The following is an 18,131-nucleotide window of genomic DNA, read 5'->3' as shown; positions in this document are numbered from 1 at the left end:
CCTCAACCTCCAACTTCTCACCTGCAAGTTGGGAGTGTATTACTTCTATAATCCATGGGGTTCTTTCAAAAATCCATGAAAGTAATCCATTGCTCTCTATGGACACCTCAATATAGCACCCAGCCACACCACCAAATGTCTTTCTCTGATTTTAGCCATTAAACCCTACTATTTTCTCTGTTTTCAGTCCATCTGGGGTTGTTACTTTGATTCCCCACCCTCCCTACACCCTCTGCACCGCTTTGGACCTCCCCAGGAACATACGAGAACGCTAAAAATCCCCCAACAGTAGCGTTTTCATCAGCTCGGGGTGGAATATCAGCCGATTGAATCCCTTCACTTTGTTTGCAATACGGCTTCATTCATTAGAATGACACTTAATCTCTCTAACCTTTGACCTTTCACTATACGACACTCATCGAGTTTCAACACGAAAGCAATCAAGTTTTAGCACAAAGCAACCTTTGTGCCAAGCAGTGCAAAACAAGTAGAGGCAACACCTTAAACATCATAGTTTATGATAACAAGAATACAGCCAAAAGTAAGAAGTATATTGTGTCACCTTCTGGAGGTAACTCGTAGAATCTAAGCATAGCTTGTTGAAGCCTTTTGAGGTCCACAAATATATTGTTCCACATTGTGTAAGGGAAGCCCTTCTCCGAAGATCTTATGGATTTTTGCCTAGCTTTTCCCCTTATCTATGGCATGCATGAAGCATAAAGTGAAGCAAGCATTGTGTTATCAATGTGTAGGTACACCCCAATGTGAGAAAACAAATCTTAGTTTGTGGCCTTATTTGGAGGTTTGACCTTGTGCAAAACGGGAACTAAGTTCTCTACAATGACACGCTCCCGCAAGGCATCCTTTAGGAGTTGAAAAATAGCCTTGTAGGCTTTAGTGTTAATCACAGTCTCATCACAAGCTTATTGCACATCATCTTCACTAACCACATTTGCCAATTTGTGCATAAGATCCTTGGTGAGTGCATCACTAATGCGCTTTTCCCTAGGCAAATGTAGGATAGAAATTGCATTGTGGGTATCGAGACAACTAGTGAAATATTGATTCGATTATCTTGGCTTGTTCCATCGTATGTCTCCTGAGTAAAGTTCTTAAAAACCAACAAGATAAATATTAGAGACGATTAGTGTGAAGAAGAAATGTCTCCTACAAGTGAAGAATAAGTCACCTTGTGGTTGTCACTCATTGTTTGCGTGCTCCACCCATATGTACAAGTGTTTCAATGGATGAAAATGTGTGCTTGCATTCCTTGCATCAAAGGGGTGTTTCTTTCAAATGTGTGATGGTGTTGCCAAGGTTTGTAATGTGGGCATATTGTTCCTGTATTTATAGTTGGAGAGTTGCAACCTTCCTCTCCAAACAATTCTTTCTTGTGATGCCAATGTGTTGAGTTGAAGAGCTTGACATTGGTGCATCCATAAATGCAAAGAAGCACTTGCACCCATAGACAACCGCTTGCAATTACCTAACAAGCCTACTTCCCTCCTCCCAAGATATTGAAGAAACGCCAAAAGTCTATTAAATAACGGATGGAAGCGGCTTATAAGATTGTACGGATACAAATGGATATCCACCCAAATATCAATATTAGTCTCACTAGTAGCGCGATGTTCTTGTGATGATATTTGCTCACCCACACGTGTGACCTTCAGTGCAAACAACGTGGGCAAGCAAATATGTATGCTTGTGGTGTGCGGAGTACGTGGTGGTGGATGAACACGATTTGTGATGTCATTGAGCACCATGGCAGCTGATGTGCGATTTAGCAAAGGATAAAAAGAGGGAGGGGAAAGGGAAGGAAGAGGGGAGGAAGAGAGAGGGGAGGAGGAGGAGAGAAGGAGGTAGGGAGAAAGGAGGGAGGGAGGAGAAGGGGAGAACAAAAGATTATTTTTGGGAGGGGAAGATTTTGAAAAAGTAGACCTTCAGTGCTTGTAGGTTTAAAAAAAAAGGGAAAAATGGTTTTTTGATATGCACATATGTTGTGGGAGAGTTTAAAGTCAAAAATATTGAATGAATTTGTTGATTAAAAAAATCAATTTTTGGCCCTTAGTTATGCATGTTCTTTATGATTTGGCCACACTTCTTTACTCCCTTCACTTTCAAAAAACTAGAGAGAGAAAGGGACCTCCTAGGTCCACACCCTACATGGGCCTTTAAAAGAAAGGTTAGAAAAGCCTATTCAAAATTGGCTTCTTGAATGCCCTTGTTCCCTTAACCTACACAACGTTAGTCTTAATCCCTAATAATTAGGCTCCCTTACAAGGCCCATGCAAAGTCCATGTTTTTCCTAATGGGAGGTAAAAATAAAAGGTTCTTTAATGCGGGAAAAGAGTGCAAGACATCAAGTGTAGGAGTGAAGGTGTTGACTTAGTGTGCGTGCTCGACCACGTAGACATAAATAAATCCTAGAATGGATATTTGTGGTTATAACTTCTTCAACATGATGAATTGCATCATTGAAGACATGCATTGGAAACATGAAGATGTTGATTGGGAGTATCAGATTTGTTAGCGGCCTATGACAAAAAAGGAAGGTGCCATGCTGATAAACCTATTATCTTTGGAGCCTTAGCATTGTTTGAACAACCATCTCTCCCATCTGCTGGAGAATTCCATCATTCCAGAAGAGGCATTGCATTGTCATTGATCTGTACACATCTTTGGTAGCATATTGGGTCCACATCATCTACATCTTCTTAGCAATCTATAGCTATCCATCTAGAGCCAAAGGGTTCCAATCCGAGGAAACCACTGTTGGAGTTTGTAGGCTCGTGAGCCTACATTCGCATCCACATCCTTTCCATCATACGGCAATCTAATCGAAGCCCCAAGAGGAGCGTCTGTCTTTGAGGAGTTACTTGGCAGTCTCATGAGACATCATACAGAGGACTTGCCATGGTTTGTGGACATTCCAAAGGACATATGCATCTTCATCTCCCATTTGGCGTTGCTCTTGCCAATCTTCTCACGTAGGGGTAGCATAGGTTGGCAGATAGCCTTCATGGACATTGGTGTTTGCATATCCAACCATTCGCTCTATGAGCATCCATCCGGTTTGCAGTTTGGTTCATGCCATGCGAGTTGGGGCAGCAAAGGTTATTGTTGGCCGGTAACCAACAAGGGCATCGTTGATCCAAGAGGTAGTCCATTGTTTGCGAGTAGATGCATTATCACCATCCTTGATTTTTGGACATTTCAACATCACCCATGGGAGCCTCTCTCTCAAAAGTCACCGTAAAGGGCATCAACTGGAAGGGACTTCATCCGAGACCATCTCATGGTGTGCATGAAGTTTGGTACACATTAAGCAGGAGGGGATTTCACATACACATGGCTTTGTGTGCCACATGGACATGCTTCAACGACTTCCAGAGCCTCTTTTCTACTTCTTCCTAGGTAGGTGTCTAAAATCATAGAAGGATTAGTACCAGAGATTTTGTGAGCTTGTTCATAGAACTTGCATGTCCAAACGAGTCCATTAGATTAGGTTTTTCAGTTTTGGAACCCCTTGCATAAATGGCTTGTATACGTATTTTGATATATGTTATTAGACTACATTGGACATCTGGCATGGCGTGCATGTAATTTTAGGTTAGAGGAATCCAACGAGCCATTTTCCACGTCGATCGGATTCTCGGGTGAGCAGATGTGCCACGGTTTTACCCAGAAATTACCCCTGGCCAAATGTATTGATAAGTCATTTTGTTGATTTATTTTTTGGGTCTGGTGGACAGTTTTCTCTACCTAAGCCTTATCTAATTTATAAATTGCAGTTTGGCCTATAAAGGGAGCCATAAACCATCGTTTGAAGATAGATTGGCTTAGTGCTAGTAGAGTGCAAAGCTTAGCCTTGCGTTTTGCATCCAAGCCTCTAGCGTTTTCAGCCAGATCGCTAGCAACATTTTTGGGTTTTCATCACCAAATCAGCCATAGCGCTGCCCATCCCTAGAGATTAGCTAGCATTTTCAGTTTTCAGTCCTTCCCTCACCAGATTGGCCTAGATCTGTGATTGCTAGCCATCTTCGTTGCGGTTCGGTACTTCGGCAGCCCATGGAGCCTCCCCTCGGCCATTCCCTTGCCGGCATTGAGTGCTCCATTGTTTCCCTGCTTTACGTTATAGATCTACTGCATTTTGCATGCCAGATCTACATTTTTGCGGCAGTTTTCCGCCCTTCATTCGTCTCACATTGGGAGTGCAATTCAGCCCCAGATCTACCCCTTGGTGGCCATCCGCAATCTCACATCAAGAAAGATCCAAAGGTGCATCAAATCAGCCCCAAAGGTGCCTCGTCTTGAGGAGTTACCGCGGCGACAGTCATCATTCGAGTCAATATAGTCTGTACTTGAAATATTGCATGTGTGTACATCGGTAATGGTGTGGGGGCCCTTGAGATGGTTGGTTGCGATCCCATCGGGTGTCATTCTCTCTTTCTCTCTCCCTCTACACATCTCTACCGCACTTTCATTCCCTCTCTTCAAGGAAAGGTAAAAGGAACCATCATTCAAGCTAAAAGGGACCACTAACACAAGGAACTAGTCTTGCTTGGTGGGCCTTTGCCGTACATAATCTGACAGATTTTGGAGCGCAGCTGGTTACTTGGTTGGTTGGTTGTGATTGTTGTCGCCTTGGGTTTTGTTGTGGTGACATGAGAAAATGAGTAGAACCTATTGATAGGCACCAATAATAGCTAAGCTTGGGAACAAGCAAGTTGTGTCCTAGAGTGCTCCATATACGACAAAGAGCTACTAAAGAGGGTAATTGAATCGAGCAAAAGGGTTGCAACTTAACCTACTTTGTAGTTATTTGCATATTGCACCATAAAACCTAGTAATATTGACCATTTAGTCTCTAAATCGTGGAACCATCTTTGAGACACCCATCTTATTCTCAATCAAGCATAGTCAATTAAAGAACACAAAAAAGGGACTACACTACCAACCTGATAATCATTTAGTCTCTAAATCGTGGAACCATCTTTGAGACACCCATCTTATTCTCAATCAAGCATAGTCAATTAAAGAACACAAAAAAGGGACTACACTACCAACCTGATACAAAAGTATGGGGGAGAGCTGGCATGTGGTCTCTCCAAAAATTATAAGAAACGGAAGCCATGCCCTGCCCCATAAGATGGCACTATGGTCTCTCCAAAAATTATAGGAAACGGAAGCCGTGCCCTGCCCCGTAGCGTTTATCTGTTGTGCCAAGAAAACACATAGTCATGGGATGATGGATGCAGATGACGAACCTTGTAGTGTTGTCGAGTTGAAGTTGTGCATGTGCAATTGAAACATCCGCTGTTGTGAATATATGGCCTCCTTGTCAAACACAAAACACACGTTAAGACAAATAGAAAAGATGCAGGATATAGATTAAACTTAAAGAGAAGCAGAGCTAACTTTTTAGTCTACTTCATAGACGTATTGGACTCCTACGTAGTGAGAGAAGTGCCCTCATTTTGCATCCTAAAACCAATGAGCCAGAGCTTCGTGGCCCAGTCCTTGTTGGGGGCATATCCCGCAATCAATGCATTTCAAGAGACGAAATTTCAAACATACATGTCAACCAAGGGAGTGCCATATTTCTTCGAGGGGATTTGACATACAGCCAAAGCACTACGAAGATTAACGAGGCCTTTCCCTCGATCCCCCGACTAGAATCTCCTTGTGTTTAATTTTTCCATGTATGTGTGTTAGGGTGGTAGAAGGTGACCTCCTCGTACTGTGGGACCAGCATTGTGCTTGGTTGGCTTTTGGCTGCAGAACAAATACAGCCTTCAAGAGAATGACAGCGCTTCAACAAGGTCTCCTACGGCGAATTCGCAGTGGTGATGGAGCAAGGGGGCATCATCATGTATGCCTCCACACCAGTCCCTTGTCTTACAAGGTGGTGGGCTTCTCATCCATAGACGAGAACAACATGGCAATCGTCTTTGTCCACTACCCTTCTCGCTGCACGGGCGTCACCTTGACATACAATAGTGAAGGGGGAGTTGTGATCTTTCAATAGAAGCGCAGCAGAAGAACGCATGAATGCTACAACTCCTTCAACATTTCTATAGGATCCAATGACAACAACATTGACATTTTCTTCAAGCTCGATTAGGATAGGAACTTTTGTCGTCTGCATTGCCAACAGATTCATAGCATCGGCAAAAGCATGTGCTGAACGGACCTGCAAAGGCAATGAGTTTTGGTGATTCGACTCCACATTAGGCCAAATGATCATCGATTGAAATCTGATATCTTCTGTTTCAGTAGCACTAGAACAGACCTCTACCATGGGTAGACCGCACGAAATATATGATCTTTGAGAGTGCTCATCATGTCGGTAAGCGTCCAAAGTACCTTCCAGCTTGATGATTTGTGAAATATAAGCAGGGTTTGAAAGGTCTCCGGTACGCTTTTCCGGTTCTGCCCGGCTTGTTGCTGTTGCACTGGCAAACTGCGTGGAAAAGAATTGGTGTGAATCTTGATCAGAATTAGGGATGGGAACCTGCTGCATATCATTTCCATGAACATTGAAGGATGGCCAAGGGCACAGGATTGTTGAATCTGCATGAGCTATACTTGGAGCGGCATAATGCTGGCCATAACTAGTTGCGCCTGCAAAAACGAGCTGAGTAAGGTAGTTGAAGTTGGACATACTATTCAGCTAACCACTGGGTCTTGTTGCACATAAAGCTGCTTAACATCGCTACTCGGGGAAGGCGCAGGTAGGCTTATAATTAGGTATGGACGCTTCACTACAAAAGAAGGCCACAGACAAACCTGCAGACAAAGCACCGAACTGCTTCGGAGAACCTGCGAACTGCTTGTGGAGAGCAATCGAGCAACGCAGATTACTTTTTTTATTTTATTCACTTGGTAGCTTTTCACGCGCAGTTTTTTTTTATTTAGAGCTTCTCATTGCAACAATGTTTTTTTAAATCTACTGCCACGTGGTGGCTTCTGCGTTCAGATACCGGTGAAAGAGCCTTGGGCTCACCAAGTAAAGGAAATAAACTTTAAATCTACTCCCACGTGGTGGGTTCTGCATTCAGATACTGGTAAAAGAGCCTTGGGCTCACCAAGTAAAGAAAAAGAAGGATTTGTGGAAGTGTAAAACCTAGATCTTCACCATCTCAGTTCGGCTGCACCTGACAAGGGGCCAGAGTGGGAGCCCGGGGGTTGAAGTGAAGTCATGAGCATATGTTGGAGGGGAGCACTTCCACGGCACTAAAGGGCACGAGTAGAAAGAGATGGGATCAGCGGCGCAGGTCGAAAGGGGGAATCTTGAGGGGGATTGAGGGTGGAAAAAAATGGGCGCCCATCGCATACTTGGAGACTCGACCCTTGCCACCACCATGAGAGCCCAATGCACTAACCACTACGCCCGCGACAGAGAAGTTGACATATGGGCAAACCGGCAAATGATAAATAACCTTGGACAACCCCCCCCCCCCCCCCTTGTCCAAGTTTATCTTTTGGTGTCCTGGTTTACCCCGGCATCCTAGGGTTGCACGCGTTTCGATCTCCGTGTCCGAACTTCGCTGTCGTAGATCTCACCGCTTGGGCTTCATTAAAGTGCGCGTGCCCTTTAGTGCTGAGGGGAACACTTGAGTAAAGGGGGCAAGAGGGGCTCGCTGCTATAGCTGAGGTCGCCAGAGAGGGAAAAAAAATCACTAGGCCCAGATGCAGGAGAGTAGGAGGGCATGACCTTGGAGGAGTGAGTGCTGAGAGAAGAAATTGAGCAGGTGGTCATTATGCAAAGTACACTGTGAGCTGCCGACTAAGGGTGCCGCGGGCATGGTGAAGGAAAGAAGGGTCGTAGGCTACAAATAGGAGGGCCAGCTTGCAGGCATCGTGGGTCATGAACCCGAGATCAATGGAGAAGCAGAAGCACCATCGAGGGGTTGTTTGCATGGGGAGGAAAGAAAAGAAGTAAGCTGTAGCAACAGGGAGGAAGCAAATAGAAGGACGAGCAGATTTGGAGGGCCAAATGCGACAGCCAAGAGAGGTTGCATGAGGAGGAGGAGGGCAATCGATCCTGACAAGCGATAGAGATTGCCAAAGCAGCAAATGCAAGTGATCGAGCAACAGGCCAGGCATTAGGAAGTTAAGAAGCTAAAGGAAGGTGTTTTTAATTATAAAACTCCATCATTGTATATCCTTTCTCTGAAGGGTTTTTGCCACGATAGTTGTTCGCTCTATCCTCAGATTTATGCCAAGTTTCTCTCTACTCTCATGTCTAATTGCTTGTCGATATACCTATGTGTATGTGGATGTGGTGCATGCCATAAGGATGTAAACTTGTAAGCAAACTCACATCTGCGGGTGATTTTAAAGCATCTAGGGGTGTTATCAAATTTGGGGTTGCATAGTTGTGGGCATTGTGCATGCCTGAGATTTGGCAAGGGTCTGTGTATTGGTCAATTTTGAGGTGCATATATGTGGGTAAAGGTGCTCTGAAGGGTTGAGGATTGGAGCTATGATTGCATGTTGGGTGGCTGGGTCTGAGCATGGGTAGCAGTAGTATGTAATTTGGGTCTCTATGTGTGTATTAACTAGGGGAAAGGGGTGTTGTGGAAACCCTGGGCTATAGAGAGGCATTTTGTGGCTAGAAAAATGATTGATCGCTTTGTCCTTCCCCAAGTAGTTATCCTCTTTGCAAAGTTGCTCGTACTTCACCCCTTCTGCTCTCTATTGCTTTGCTATCATTTGTCTCACTGATCATTCCAACCATTAGGTAGGGAATAATGTCATGACCCTCTTTATTGCAATTTTTTGTCAGTAAGACTTCATTCACATACACATGTCTATGGTGGCTAGTGTTTGAGTCCATTCTGGAGGCTCAAAGAGATGTTCTACAGAAGGCTCTAGCATGTAATTACCACCTTCGAACGATCTTTCAAACTTGTAGTCTTCCATGATGAGATTGTCACAATTTGAAGCTCCACACATAAAAATATGAGCTTTGGATTACAGCCATGCAGTAACCTTTCATCCAATTACTGTAGGAAAATCAAACTCTTCAAAAATTGTTCAATTCACATCTCTATAGCTATGATCCTTCAAAACTACTCTCATAGTTGTTTTGTTTTGACGTAGGTAGATATGACCATAACCCCAATTTGAACCACTTTAAGTTGTTTTATGAATGGAACATCCTAGAATAACACTCGGGGGGTCACTTAACTATCATGTGACTATCACGTGAGTGTAACAAAAGGGGTTATTATTATTTTTTTCCCACATTTTTTCATATAAAAGGGTATCGTAAAATGGACTCGGAAAAAAATTCACAGATTGAATAGAAAACAATGTATTTTAGTTGTCAAAAATTCACAAGTAAGGAGTCTCTAGAACACATATAATATACAATTTATACATAGTCCCCCCCCCCCCCCCTCCCAAAAAAAAAAAAAAAAAAAACAATTTTGGTATCTTGCAAAGACTCCCCTCCTTACTTGTTGCTCTCTTGCAGGAAATCTTGGTGGAACTCCCTTTGACACACCCTTGTCCATTACTTTGAGTAATCTATCCCCAAATTGTGGTACTTTTGACCCCTTTATGGTGATATAACCTCCAATAAGGCTTAATGGATTAGGAACTACACTCTTATAAATCGCAATTCTTGGTGTTTGTAATCCCATAGATCTCGCGGATTCTATTTTGGAAACATGTGTATATCTCGGAGACTCATTGAATCCCATTCTTCCTCCATTTTGTGTCTCAAATCCATGTTGATTAGATCCCAATATACCTAGTGTTCCTTCACTTGACTATATGTAATATGCCGAGATTGGAGTACCCACATAGGTGTATCTTTCTTGCTCAATTGGATTGACAAGTTTTTATTCTCCTCCATCCTTGTCTCATTGATTTGTTAGTCTTTATGAATCTTTCAATAGGTTTATTGATCATTAGAGGTTTCTCCTCTAGTTCCTCATCAACTTTTGCCTTCATGTCCATCATTTCTTGAGCATCTATATATGTAAACACATAGATATTCTTGTAGTCTATCAACTCCCTAGCATTTGAGTCTTCACATCTATGGAAGTTATGTTGATTCCCATTTACGAACATATGCAGACCCATATAAGCATAGTTCATCAACACTCTCATGAATTCGTTGATCTTGATGAATCAACATTAGGTTTATTGATCACAAGAGGTTTCTACTTTGTTTTCTGACCTTTTCATTCATGTCTACCATTCCCCACTTGTAGATCACTTCATTTTCTCTCAAACCCGCGCGGAAAGATGTTGCAAGATCTCTTGCTATTTACATATGTAGCATATTTCTGAGTTGAGTCAAAAACTCTGGTGGCGGATGACTTGACGTGGTTGAGGCTCACTCAATATTAGCGCACCGTGGCCTAGCGCAGATAGTCCCTTTTTATCCCTTGTGAAGTCTTTAGAAAGCCGATCTTAGTGGCCCGCATGTCTTAGAATACCTCTTTTGAGCACCCTAAAAACTTGGAATTGGGAATTCTATTCTTTTGGTGTATCGTATTGCTCACAAGATTTTTTCTTAGCTATACCTGACTCAATTTGGACTTGTGTATCAAAATTTAGAGCAATTTTGGTGAATTGCACTTGAGATAGCACTCAAAATAGTTTCAAGACCAAGCACCATTTGATGTCCATAAAGTTTTTTTAATCCAAACTTGAAATATAGGATGTACTCAAGTATGCTTATATGCTTATTAAGTTAGACACCCCCACTATGAAGGATGTCATGGAGCATGATTCAACTTTTTCATATATGAAGAATTCAACTATACAGAATTGTTCACAATGATGAGATAATTATTGGTAACTTTTTGTTTAGTTTGGATTCCTTTAGCTTGCCCAAATGCTATATCAAACTATCTAATTCTAGATTTTAGATGCTTCTCAGCTTGCATGACACACTTATAATGGTCCAAATTTTAATTGGAAGACACCAATGGGCTCATTGACCCTAGGGCTAGCTATGGTATGAACCTTGTAATAGTTAGATGAAAATTATAGATCGTGTGATCCAACATTAACAAGAGTTTTACTTGAAACTTTGGTACGTGGGTACCCCCTATGTAGGAACACTGATGATGTAGGTCTTTTTCCAACATGTTGTCAACCATGGATTGCGATCTATTTCCTCAAGATATAGACTTTATCTCTAGGTAGCTAGCCACACTAGATATCTACAAGCTACACCCATAACCTTTTGGAATTCGGAATCCTTTGGATGGTTCAAACCCAAGTTCTTTGGTCTGTATGGCAGCCTTGAATAACTTTTTTATTTTGGTATTTTCCCCTAGATGTTTAGGTCTTCTTGGTTAGCCAACTTCTTAGGTATATTTCTCTATGATGGCTCTCGTGATAAGTCTGTTTTTGGCTAGAAATCACTCTGACGGATATGGACTGTGATCCATCATTGGCATGATTTGGTATCAAGATTTGTACCACTTTTAGAGGAGGTCCAAAATCACTTTTGATTTGGATTTCAAATTCTCACGGCTCATTTTGTAATTTGGTATGGTGAGTTTGATTTCAAGGATTTCGTGTGGTTTCAAAGATCTTTTTGCACCCTAATAGTTGTAATTGGTACTTACACAAAGTGATGAGGATTCAAACTCTTCAAGAGTTATATAGTTTTTTATCTAAGGTACATGAATCACGATCCATTATTTTTTACAAAATGCAACCAAACTTATCATATATGTTGCTCAAGGTAAATGGAAGTTATCCCCTTGATCTTTTCTAATTTGGTTTCAATTTTCTTGGTTTTCCAACACTTCTTCAAAATTTCAGATCTTAAATTGATGGGTTTTTTTACCTACTTATCCTACTCCTATGAGCTTGAAATGAATATTCCAAGGAAATATAGGAAATTTGAAAATATGGCTAATAGTTGTGGCATGGACTACATTCTAAAAGCAATTGAAAAATTGGACATTGAAATGCTTTTTTCCCCTTCAATAAAAGATACTATTTGCTACCAAATGAAAGATATGGCCAGTCCTTAAGTCCTAAACTCTCTCACGTGACAAAATTCTCAGTTTTCCACTATATTACTGATATGATATGATACTGGTGGGTTCTCAAGTTTATTGGAGAATCTAATAAGATCCCAATCGATATGAAGTAAAATACTCACCAAAATCAACCCGCAGTGTGGCGAATTCGAACCTCGGACCAGGAAAATTCCAAATCGTTTCACCTAAGCCATGCGGATGAGCATCAAAGTTGTCAACGATCAGATAGGATGAAAGCCTCTTCTATGGTCGCGCGCTCGCTTCCCAGCCTGCTGCTCATGCCCATTGCCACCCCCTACCGTCTGTGACTCCGGCTCGGCTTTCAACAACTGACAATCCGCCAAGCCCTGCCCCATCCCTCCTCCTACCTCGCATACCTTCTGGTAATCGACTTTCGGTTTGAGGGTATCTCGGGTAGGTACCCACTAATAAAACAATTTGCAAAATCGTGACGACACACTAGTTAAAAAGGAATAGATTTTTAAGGTATAAACAAACACAAGTACGGTTACAATTACTTGTATGTGGAAATACAACAAAAATAATCTTTTTGTCTACTATTGCTCAATAATTCTAGAACGAATGCAGGACAATGTCAATCTCTACACGTTCTGATTGGCATGAAGATGCACTATACATGTGAAATCCAAACTTGATACACAATTTTTTTGGAATGTATCTACCCAACTTCGCCCATGTCATCTATCAACGACAATTTTATAATCACTATCGCTTTGTAATTTGTTTTTTGCAACTTCTTGAATGTTAAATATATTGTCAAGTAAGTCTTGGGATAAGCATTGTAAGGCTCAGACCATGAATTTGATGTAACGGAAGCGACATTAAATAGAAGATCAATGGAGGTATCAAGTAAATTCGAGGCATAGTTTGAAAACCCCTTACCTATAGATTTTCCATGAATATATGTTAATGAATCATGTAGTGACATCAAAAGTCTCATCAAATTTAATACCTTCCTTTTGAGAATACCTTTCAATAACAAGAGAAGCCTTGAATTTGTGAAGGTATTGAGCATACCAACAAGACAAGCCTTAAATTTGTGTAAAGATCCATGAGAATGAAACTTCACTTTGAATTTAAATTACCTTTTTGTATTAGATGGATGAGGAGCTCCCAAGTATCATTGTCCTTTATACAAGAGATCTCACCTATCATGGCCTCTCCCCAATGAAAGCCCAGGGGTCCTCTCGAAAGTCGTGCTAATATACCATGTGAGTTCAACGTGAGGAATTTTTATTCTTGAAAATTTAAATAATTTCACAGAGATACATTAACAAGAGAGGTATTATTTATTCATTTTGGAAGCACACATTTATTAATAAAAAAGGGGATCAATCTGTTCATATCAACAGTTTAACATAAGTGTTTTTTAAGTATTCTGCCAACACAACGTGTTTGGGGGATTCATGAGACATAGCTTCGGCTATAGAATCAAGTTCATCCATCTTAAACATCAAAGCATAATTCCAGGGAAGGGGGCGGGGGGTCATCTATAACCATCACGATGTCAAAAAGTTTGCAGTATGCCTAGGAAGCTGTCGAAGCCTACGATTGTGTGAGCTCGAGGATTAATCAATTACAGAATCCACTTGTTCCAAAAATGTAAAACAAAGAACTTCAGCTCAACCATTGAAGCTCAAGTCCTACAAGATCCAAATTACCTCAAAACTCGAGCGTATGATTGTGTGAGCTCGAGGAGTGATCAATCACAAAATCCACTTGTATCAAAAATGTAAAACAAGGAACTTCAGTTCAACCATGGAAGCTTGAGTCCTACAAGGCCCAAATCACATCAAAACTCTTTGTGATGATTTCATGTAGCCTCAACCCGAAGTACACAAATAAAGCGTTTGTTTGCCTCGTAGAAACCTGATCCTCCTCCTATAATTCTTCATCGAGAAGCCTGGGTACTTACATAGACAATCCCACACCCCTTTTTGAAGAAGCAAAACCCTAATTGGAACCCCGAGCATTGAAATACAAGGTAGGAGTAACACATGAATTAGTAGAAGCTTATGTATCCCTCTTCAAAGGAACTTAGGCTAGAATTTTTGAAGCCGTTTTTAGCACTCGTTTGGCCATAAAAATCCCAAACAAAATCAATAATCTCATTTTTCCACTTTCATTACCTCAACTTATCATCACTGACTACTCATGCCAACTGCTATCTAAAGCTATTTTTAGATGGTGTTAGTCCGCATTGGACTTTCTAGGTGAAAGGAGTGTGCCACCATATTCTGAAGTTGAAAAACAAGCAACGATGCCATGACTAGGGCATTTCATGTTTGGAAGTCTATTATCGAGGAAGAGGCTCCAATCCCAACCCCAAACCAGGATGAGGATTCCAATCTTTAAAACGCAAGCAAAATCAGACCCAACCAAACAAAAGGCCATAACATTTTTCTGATCAGATCCTTCACAGAAGTTCAACCGCCAATAAACAAAATAAAAAGTAGCTTCGGCCGGCACACATCCTGTACAAGCATACAAAGCTTCTGCCAAGGATGAATACTGAAACAGAAACAATCCAACATAGAACAGTCCATATTTGCCGACAACTATGGAGATAATTACCAAGACATGGCTTGGGAATCAAGCAAAAAAGTAAAAAATGTTTTTCATGAAAGATTCCTTCAAATCACTTCTAAAAACCAGACATAAATAATATTATTTCCAATTACATCACTGGTATCGGCCAGATCAAGTTGTAATGACGTATTAGCAGGTTCAAGCAGAAAACATCTCTAAGAACTTTTAACTTTACTTCTCAAGCTTTATGCAGATAATCCTTGGCATAAGCTATTGGATGTACCTCTAATATGTATAATCCATCAAGCTTCTGGTTTACTAGCAAAGGGGCTCCAACTTTAATATGGTTTACTGCATATAATGAGGCTTCAAAACATTGTAGGCTACTTAAGACAAAAACTGCAGCTTAAAAACTTCCACCATCCTGGCCAAAGTACAAGAGCCCCAAATGCGACGGTTCCTTAAGCTTCAAGAGAAACTTCAACCCAGGACCAGAATCAGGCTCCAAGTAACGATGAACATAGAACCATGCTACGGTGTTTTGCCCAAGAGTATCACCTTCCATCTTCCTATAAAGAAAAGGCAGCCATAACCAATGAATTGTTTATACTGTTGGTACAAAAGACGCAAAGAAAGCAGCACAGAAAGACAGCAAGAAGAAAACAAAATATCGTATACAATAGAAACAAAGAAACTTACAGGTTTAACTTGAGCTCAATCCCTGTGATCAATGCACTTCCTTCCGATCGCTGGTCGAGCCCAAGCGAGCCAGGAGCAGCTGCCGTAATGGTTTGTGCTCCCTGGTGGCCTACCTGCTCAGGAGACCACCAAAGTAAGGCATGGCGTCATTCAGAATCCTCATAGGCCTCTTCATCAGAGAGCTCATCAAACGTCCTCATGTCCAGCTGATAACGGAGTATACCACCAATACCACCAAATCCTCTGCAAAACTGCGATCCTTCCTGAGATTTATTTGTGACAAATTCCAATGTGCAGCCAAACTTCTTGTACTCATTTGCAAACCACTCTAGCAATGAATCCTTGTCCTCCACCTCGAGGTCCGCACCAGTGACCGGGTCCTTAAAGTTTGAAAGGTCAGTTTGCTGCTCCTTATTCAAGTGCTTGATTAAAATCTCCGCTGTAACAGCATTTTTGAGCACATAACGGTTCACATCAAGGTTCTCCCACACAATCAAGGTTTCAATAGCCCCCATCTCCAAAGCTTTCAATGTGTCGTCAACACCAAACACATACTTCCCAGTATCCTGACTAATTTCATCAAAATATTTCCCAATAAGTCGCTTCTCCTGAATAAATTTCACATTAGCAAGTACCTCTGCTGACAGCTCAATGGCTTGATTGAATCCATTCTCACCCCCATAAGAGACGTCAACAACCTTCAGCACTTTCACTTGCAAACGGGGATCAAACATGTCAGACTGGCTCAATTCAGTCTTGAAATCTGCAGATCCAGCAAGGATGAGACCAGATATATTTGGTTGGCTAGTGGCCGGATTCACAAAGAACTGGGTGGCGAGTTCTGCGGTCTTCCTAACATAATTGTGCCGCTTTTCCATGCGCAAACGAGCAAAGCGGAGGGCCGACTGCCCTCCTCGGCCGTGCTTTTTGGGCAAATCAACAGTGAATTTGTGAAGAATTTCACGGGTGTTACCACTCAAAGTTCCAAACAGAGCACCATTACCATCCATGATAATGAAACCAAACTTGTCATCTGATTCAAGAAGCTCACTCAGAGCCTCTGTATGGAACTTGTTGTCGCAGAGATAAAGAGAGGCATTGATAGGCCTGAAAGGCTCGAAATCGAAAGTTACCTTCTTCTCCTTGCCATCTTCGGTGACGATAGTGCCTGTGTACAGCACAAGGCCTTTGGGAGGCACCTTATTATAGAGCTTGAGGCGCTGCTGTGCAGAGGTGATGGCTCCCAACACGGATTGCCGGTTCACACGATTCTTGATATTCGACGCGGTGCCGAATTCATCCCCAAGCATCTTTGCAACCCGGGCAACCTGATCACGAGGCGGCATAATCAGAGAGATCATGCTTGTCCCATTCCCGCGGGCCGCCTGCAAAGCCTTGATCAGCTTTTTCATCTTCCATACCTCCACGTTGTGATCGGTCTCCCCGTTCTCCGCCATGGGAGCGTCTCAGCGAAGCAGGTGACGATGATGGTTAATTCCAAGGGTCTCGCCTCTCTCGAATCTCTTCCCTTTGAAGTTTGCCCCTACGAAAATAGGAACGTGGTAGATACACAGAGAGAGAGAGAGAGAGAGAGAGAGAGAGAGAGAGAGAGAGAGAGACTGTCTGACACGTGTTACCGAAATCCTCTTTCTCACGCCTTTGCAGCCCTTCAAGGTTGAAGTCGGCCTAAGCACCTATTGTGATTTTTGAGAAGTTGGAACCTACCTTAGGCCCTTGTCACACTGGGGCACCCAAAGCTTGGCCAAGAGGGATGTGGCACCCCTTCATTCGTCTGCGAAAAGGTGATTTGAGGCTAGAAGTTTTGTCAGATGGCCGGCCTCACAAGCTCGGCCAACTTTAGAAAGAGGTCGCCAACTCTCAAAAAGTAGCGCGAGAGTGCACACGATAGGAGTTGAGCTCTGACAATCAGCGTGAGAAGCGGGGGGACCACCATCTGGGTTGCAGGCACTGGTTGCTTTTGGAGGCCATCTTTTAGCTTATGGCCCGTTGTGACACAAACTGGGCGCCCACCCTGCAAATCCGAGCTGGGCAGGCGGCCCAGTGTGACAGGGGCCTTAGGCCCATGTCGTGCGCGTCCGCTCGGACATGTGTGACTTTGAGATGTCACAAAACTATTGGCTTGAAGCTGCATCCGTGATATTTTTCTTGTTCTTGCTTGTGGTAAGAGGGATCCACATAAACCCTCTAAAGGCGCTTTGGAGGGGCCCTTGACCAATAGTAATTGCACCCCATAGCGGTGCAACAACAGAGGATGTGGCAGGCACTCAACTACTTGGCATTGAACGACTATATTTTTGCTAAGGGGCCGTGACCACCCCCACAATACAGAAACATCTTTCCAACAGTGTGCAGACGGTACCATAAGAGACTATCAATGAGCGTAGGGTGCGAGTTTTGAAGGGCCCTTCAACCTCACAAGTCTAAGGGGGGGGGGGGGAACTCTAAACCCCTCACCTATAACCACAAGGCAAGAGACAATGGGTATCCAAAAGGCAAGAACGGTGCATACAGGGCTTGAGCTCCAAACATCTTGGATACAATGAGAACACTTTACAGCTGCTCTAAACTCGTTAATTGAGTCCAAGTTGAAATAAGTTAAGTTTCTCCAGTCCATCGCTTGTGTGTGATGAGACTAACAACTAGTGCACCCAACCTTTCCCGTTTGGGCATCCACATGTAATAGGGGCCCCCTTCTCACGTCGAGACAGTCAACAACCAATGCATGCGCAACATGGTCGCATAGCAATCCTACGGCATTCGTCCCCTACATGGCTAACCACACGCATCCCCAAACTTGAATAGCCTATTTGAATAGCAAGGGACACCCCTCCTCAT

General features: G+C 42.5%; 1 pseudogene across 1 annotated transcript; it reads right to left on the bottom strand.

Moving 5' to 3' along the window:
* Nucleotides 1-14,685: 14,685 nt before the first annotated feature.
* On the bottom strand, nt 14,686-16,836 carry LOC147460538 (eukaryotic peptide chain release factor subunit 1-2 pseudogene; annotated as a pseudogene). Its single transcript, XR_015187454.1, has 2 exons — nt 15,276-16,836; nt 14,686-15,145 (listed from the first exon to the last, which is right to left on the bottom strand). The product of XR_015187454.1 is annotated as a eukaryotic peptide chain release factor subunit 1-2 pseudogene (transcript).
* Between the last annotated feature and the right edge of the window lie 1,295 nt (nt 16,837-18,131).

The sequence above is a fragment of the Adiantum capillus-veneris genome, chromosome 3 (genome assembly GCF_014529385.1).
Source record: "Adiantum capillus-veneris isolate H3 chromosome 3, ASM1452938v2, whole genome shotgun sequence".
Taxonomy (NCBI): Eukaryota; Viridiplantae; Streptophyta; class Polypodiopsida; order Polypodiales; family Pteridaceae; genus Adiantum; species Adiantum capillus-veneris.
Note: the sequence above shows the minus strand (reverse complement) of the source record. Positions and strands in the feature narration are given on the sequence as shown.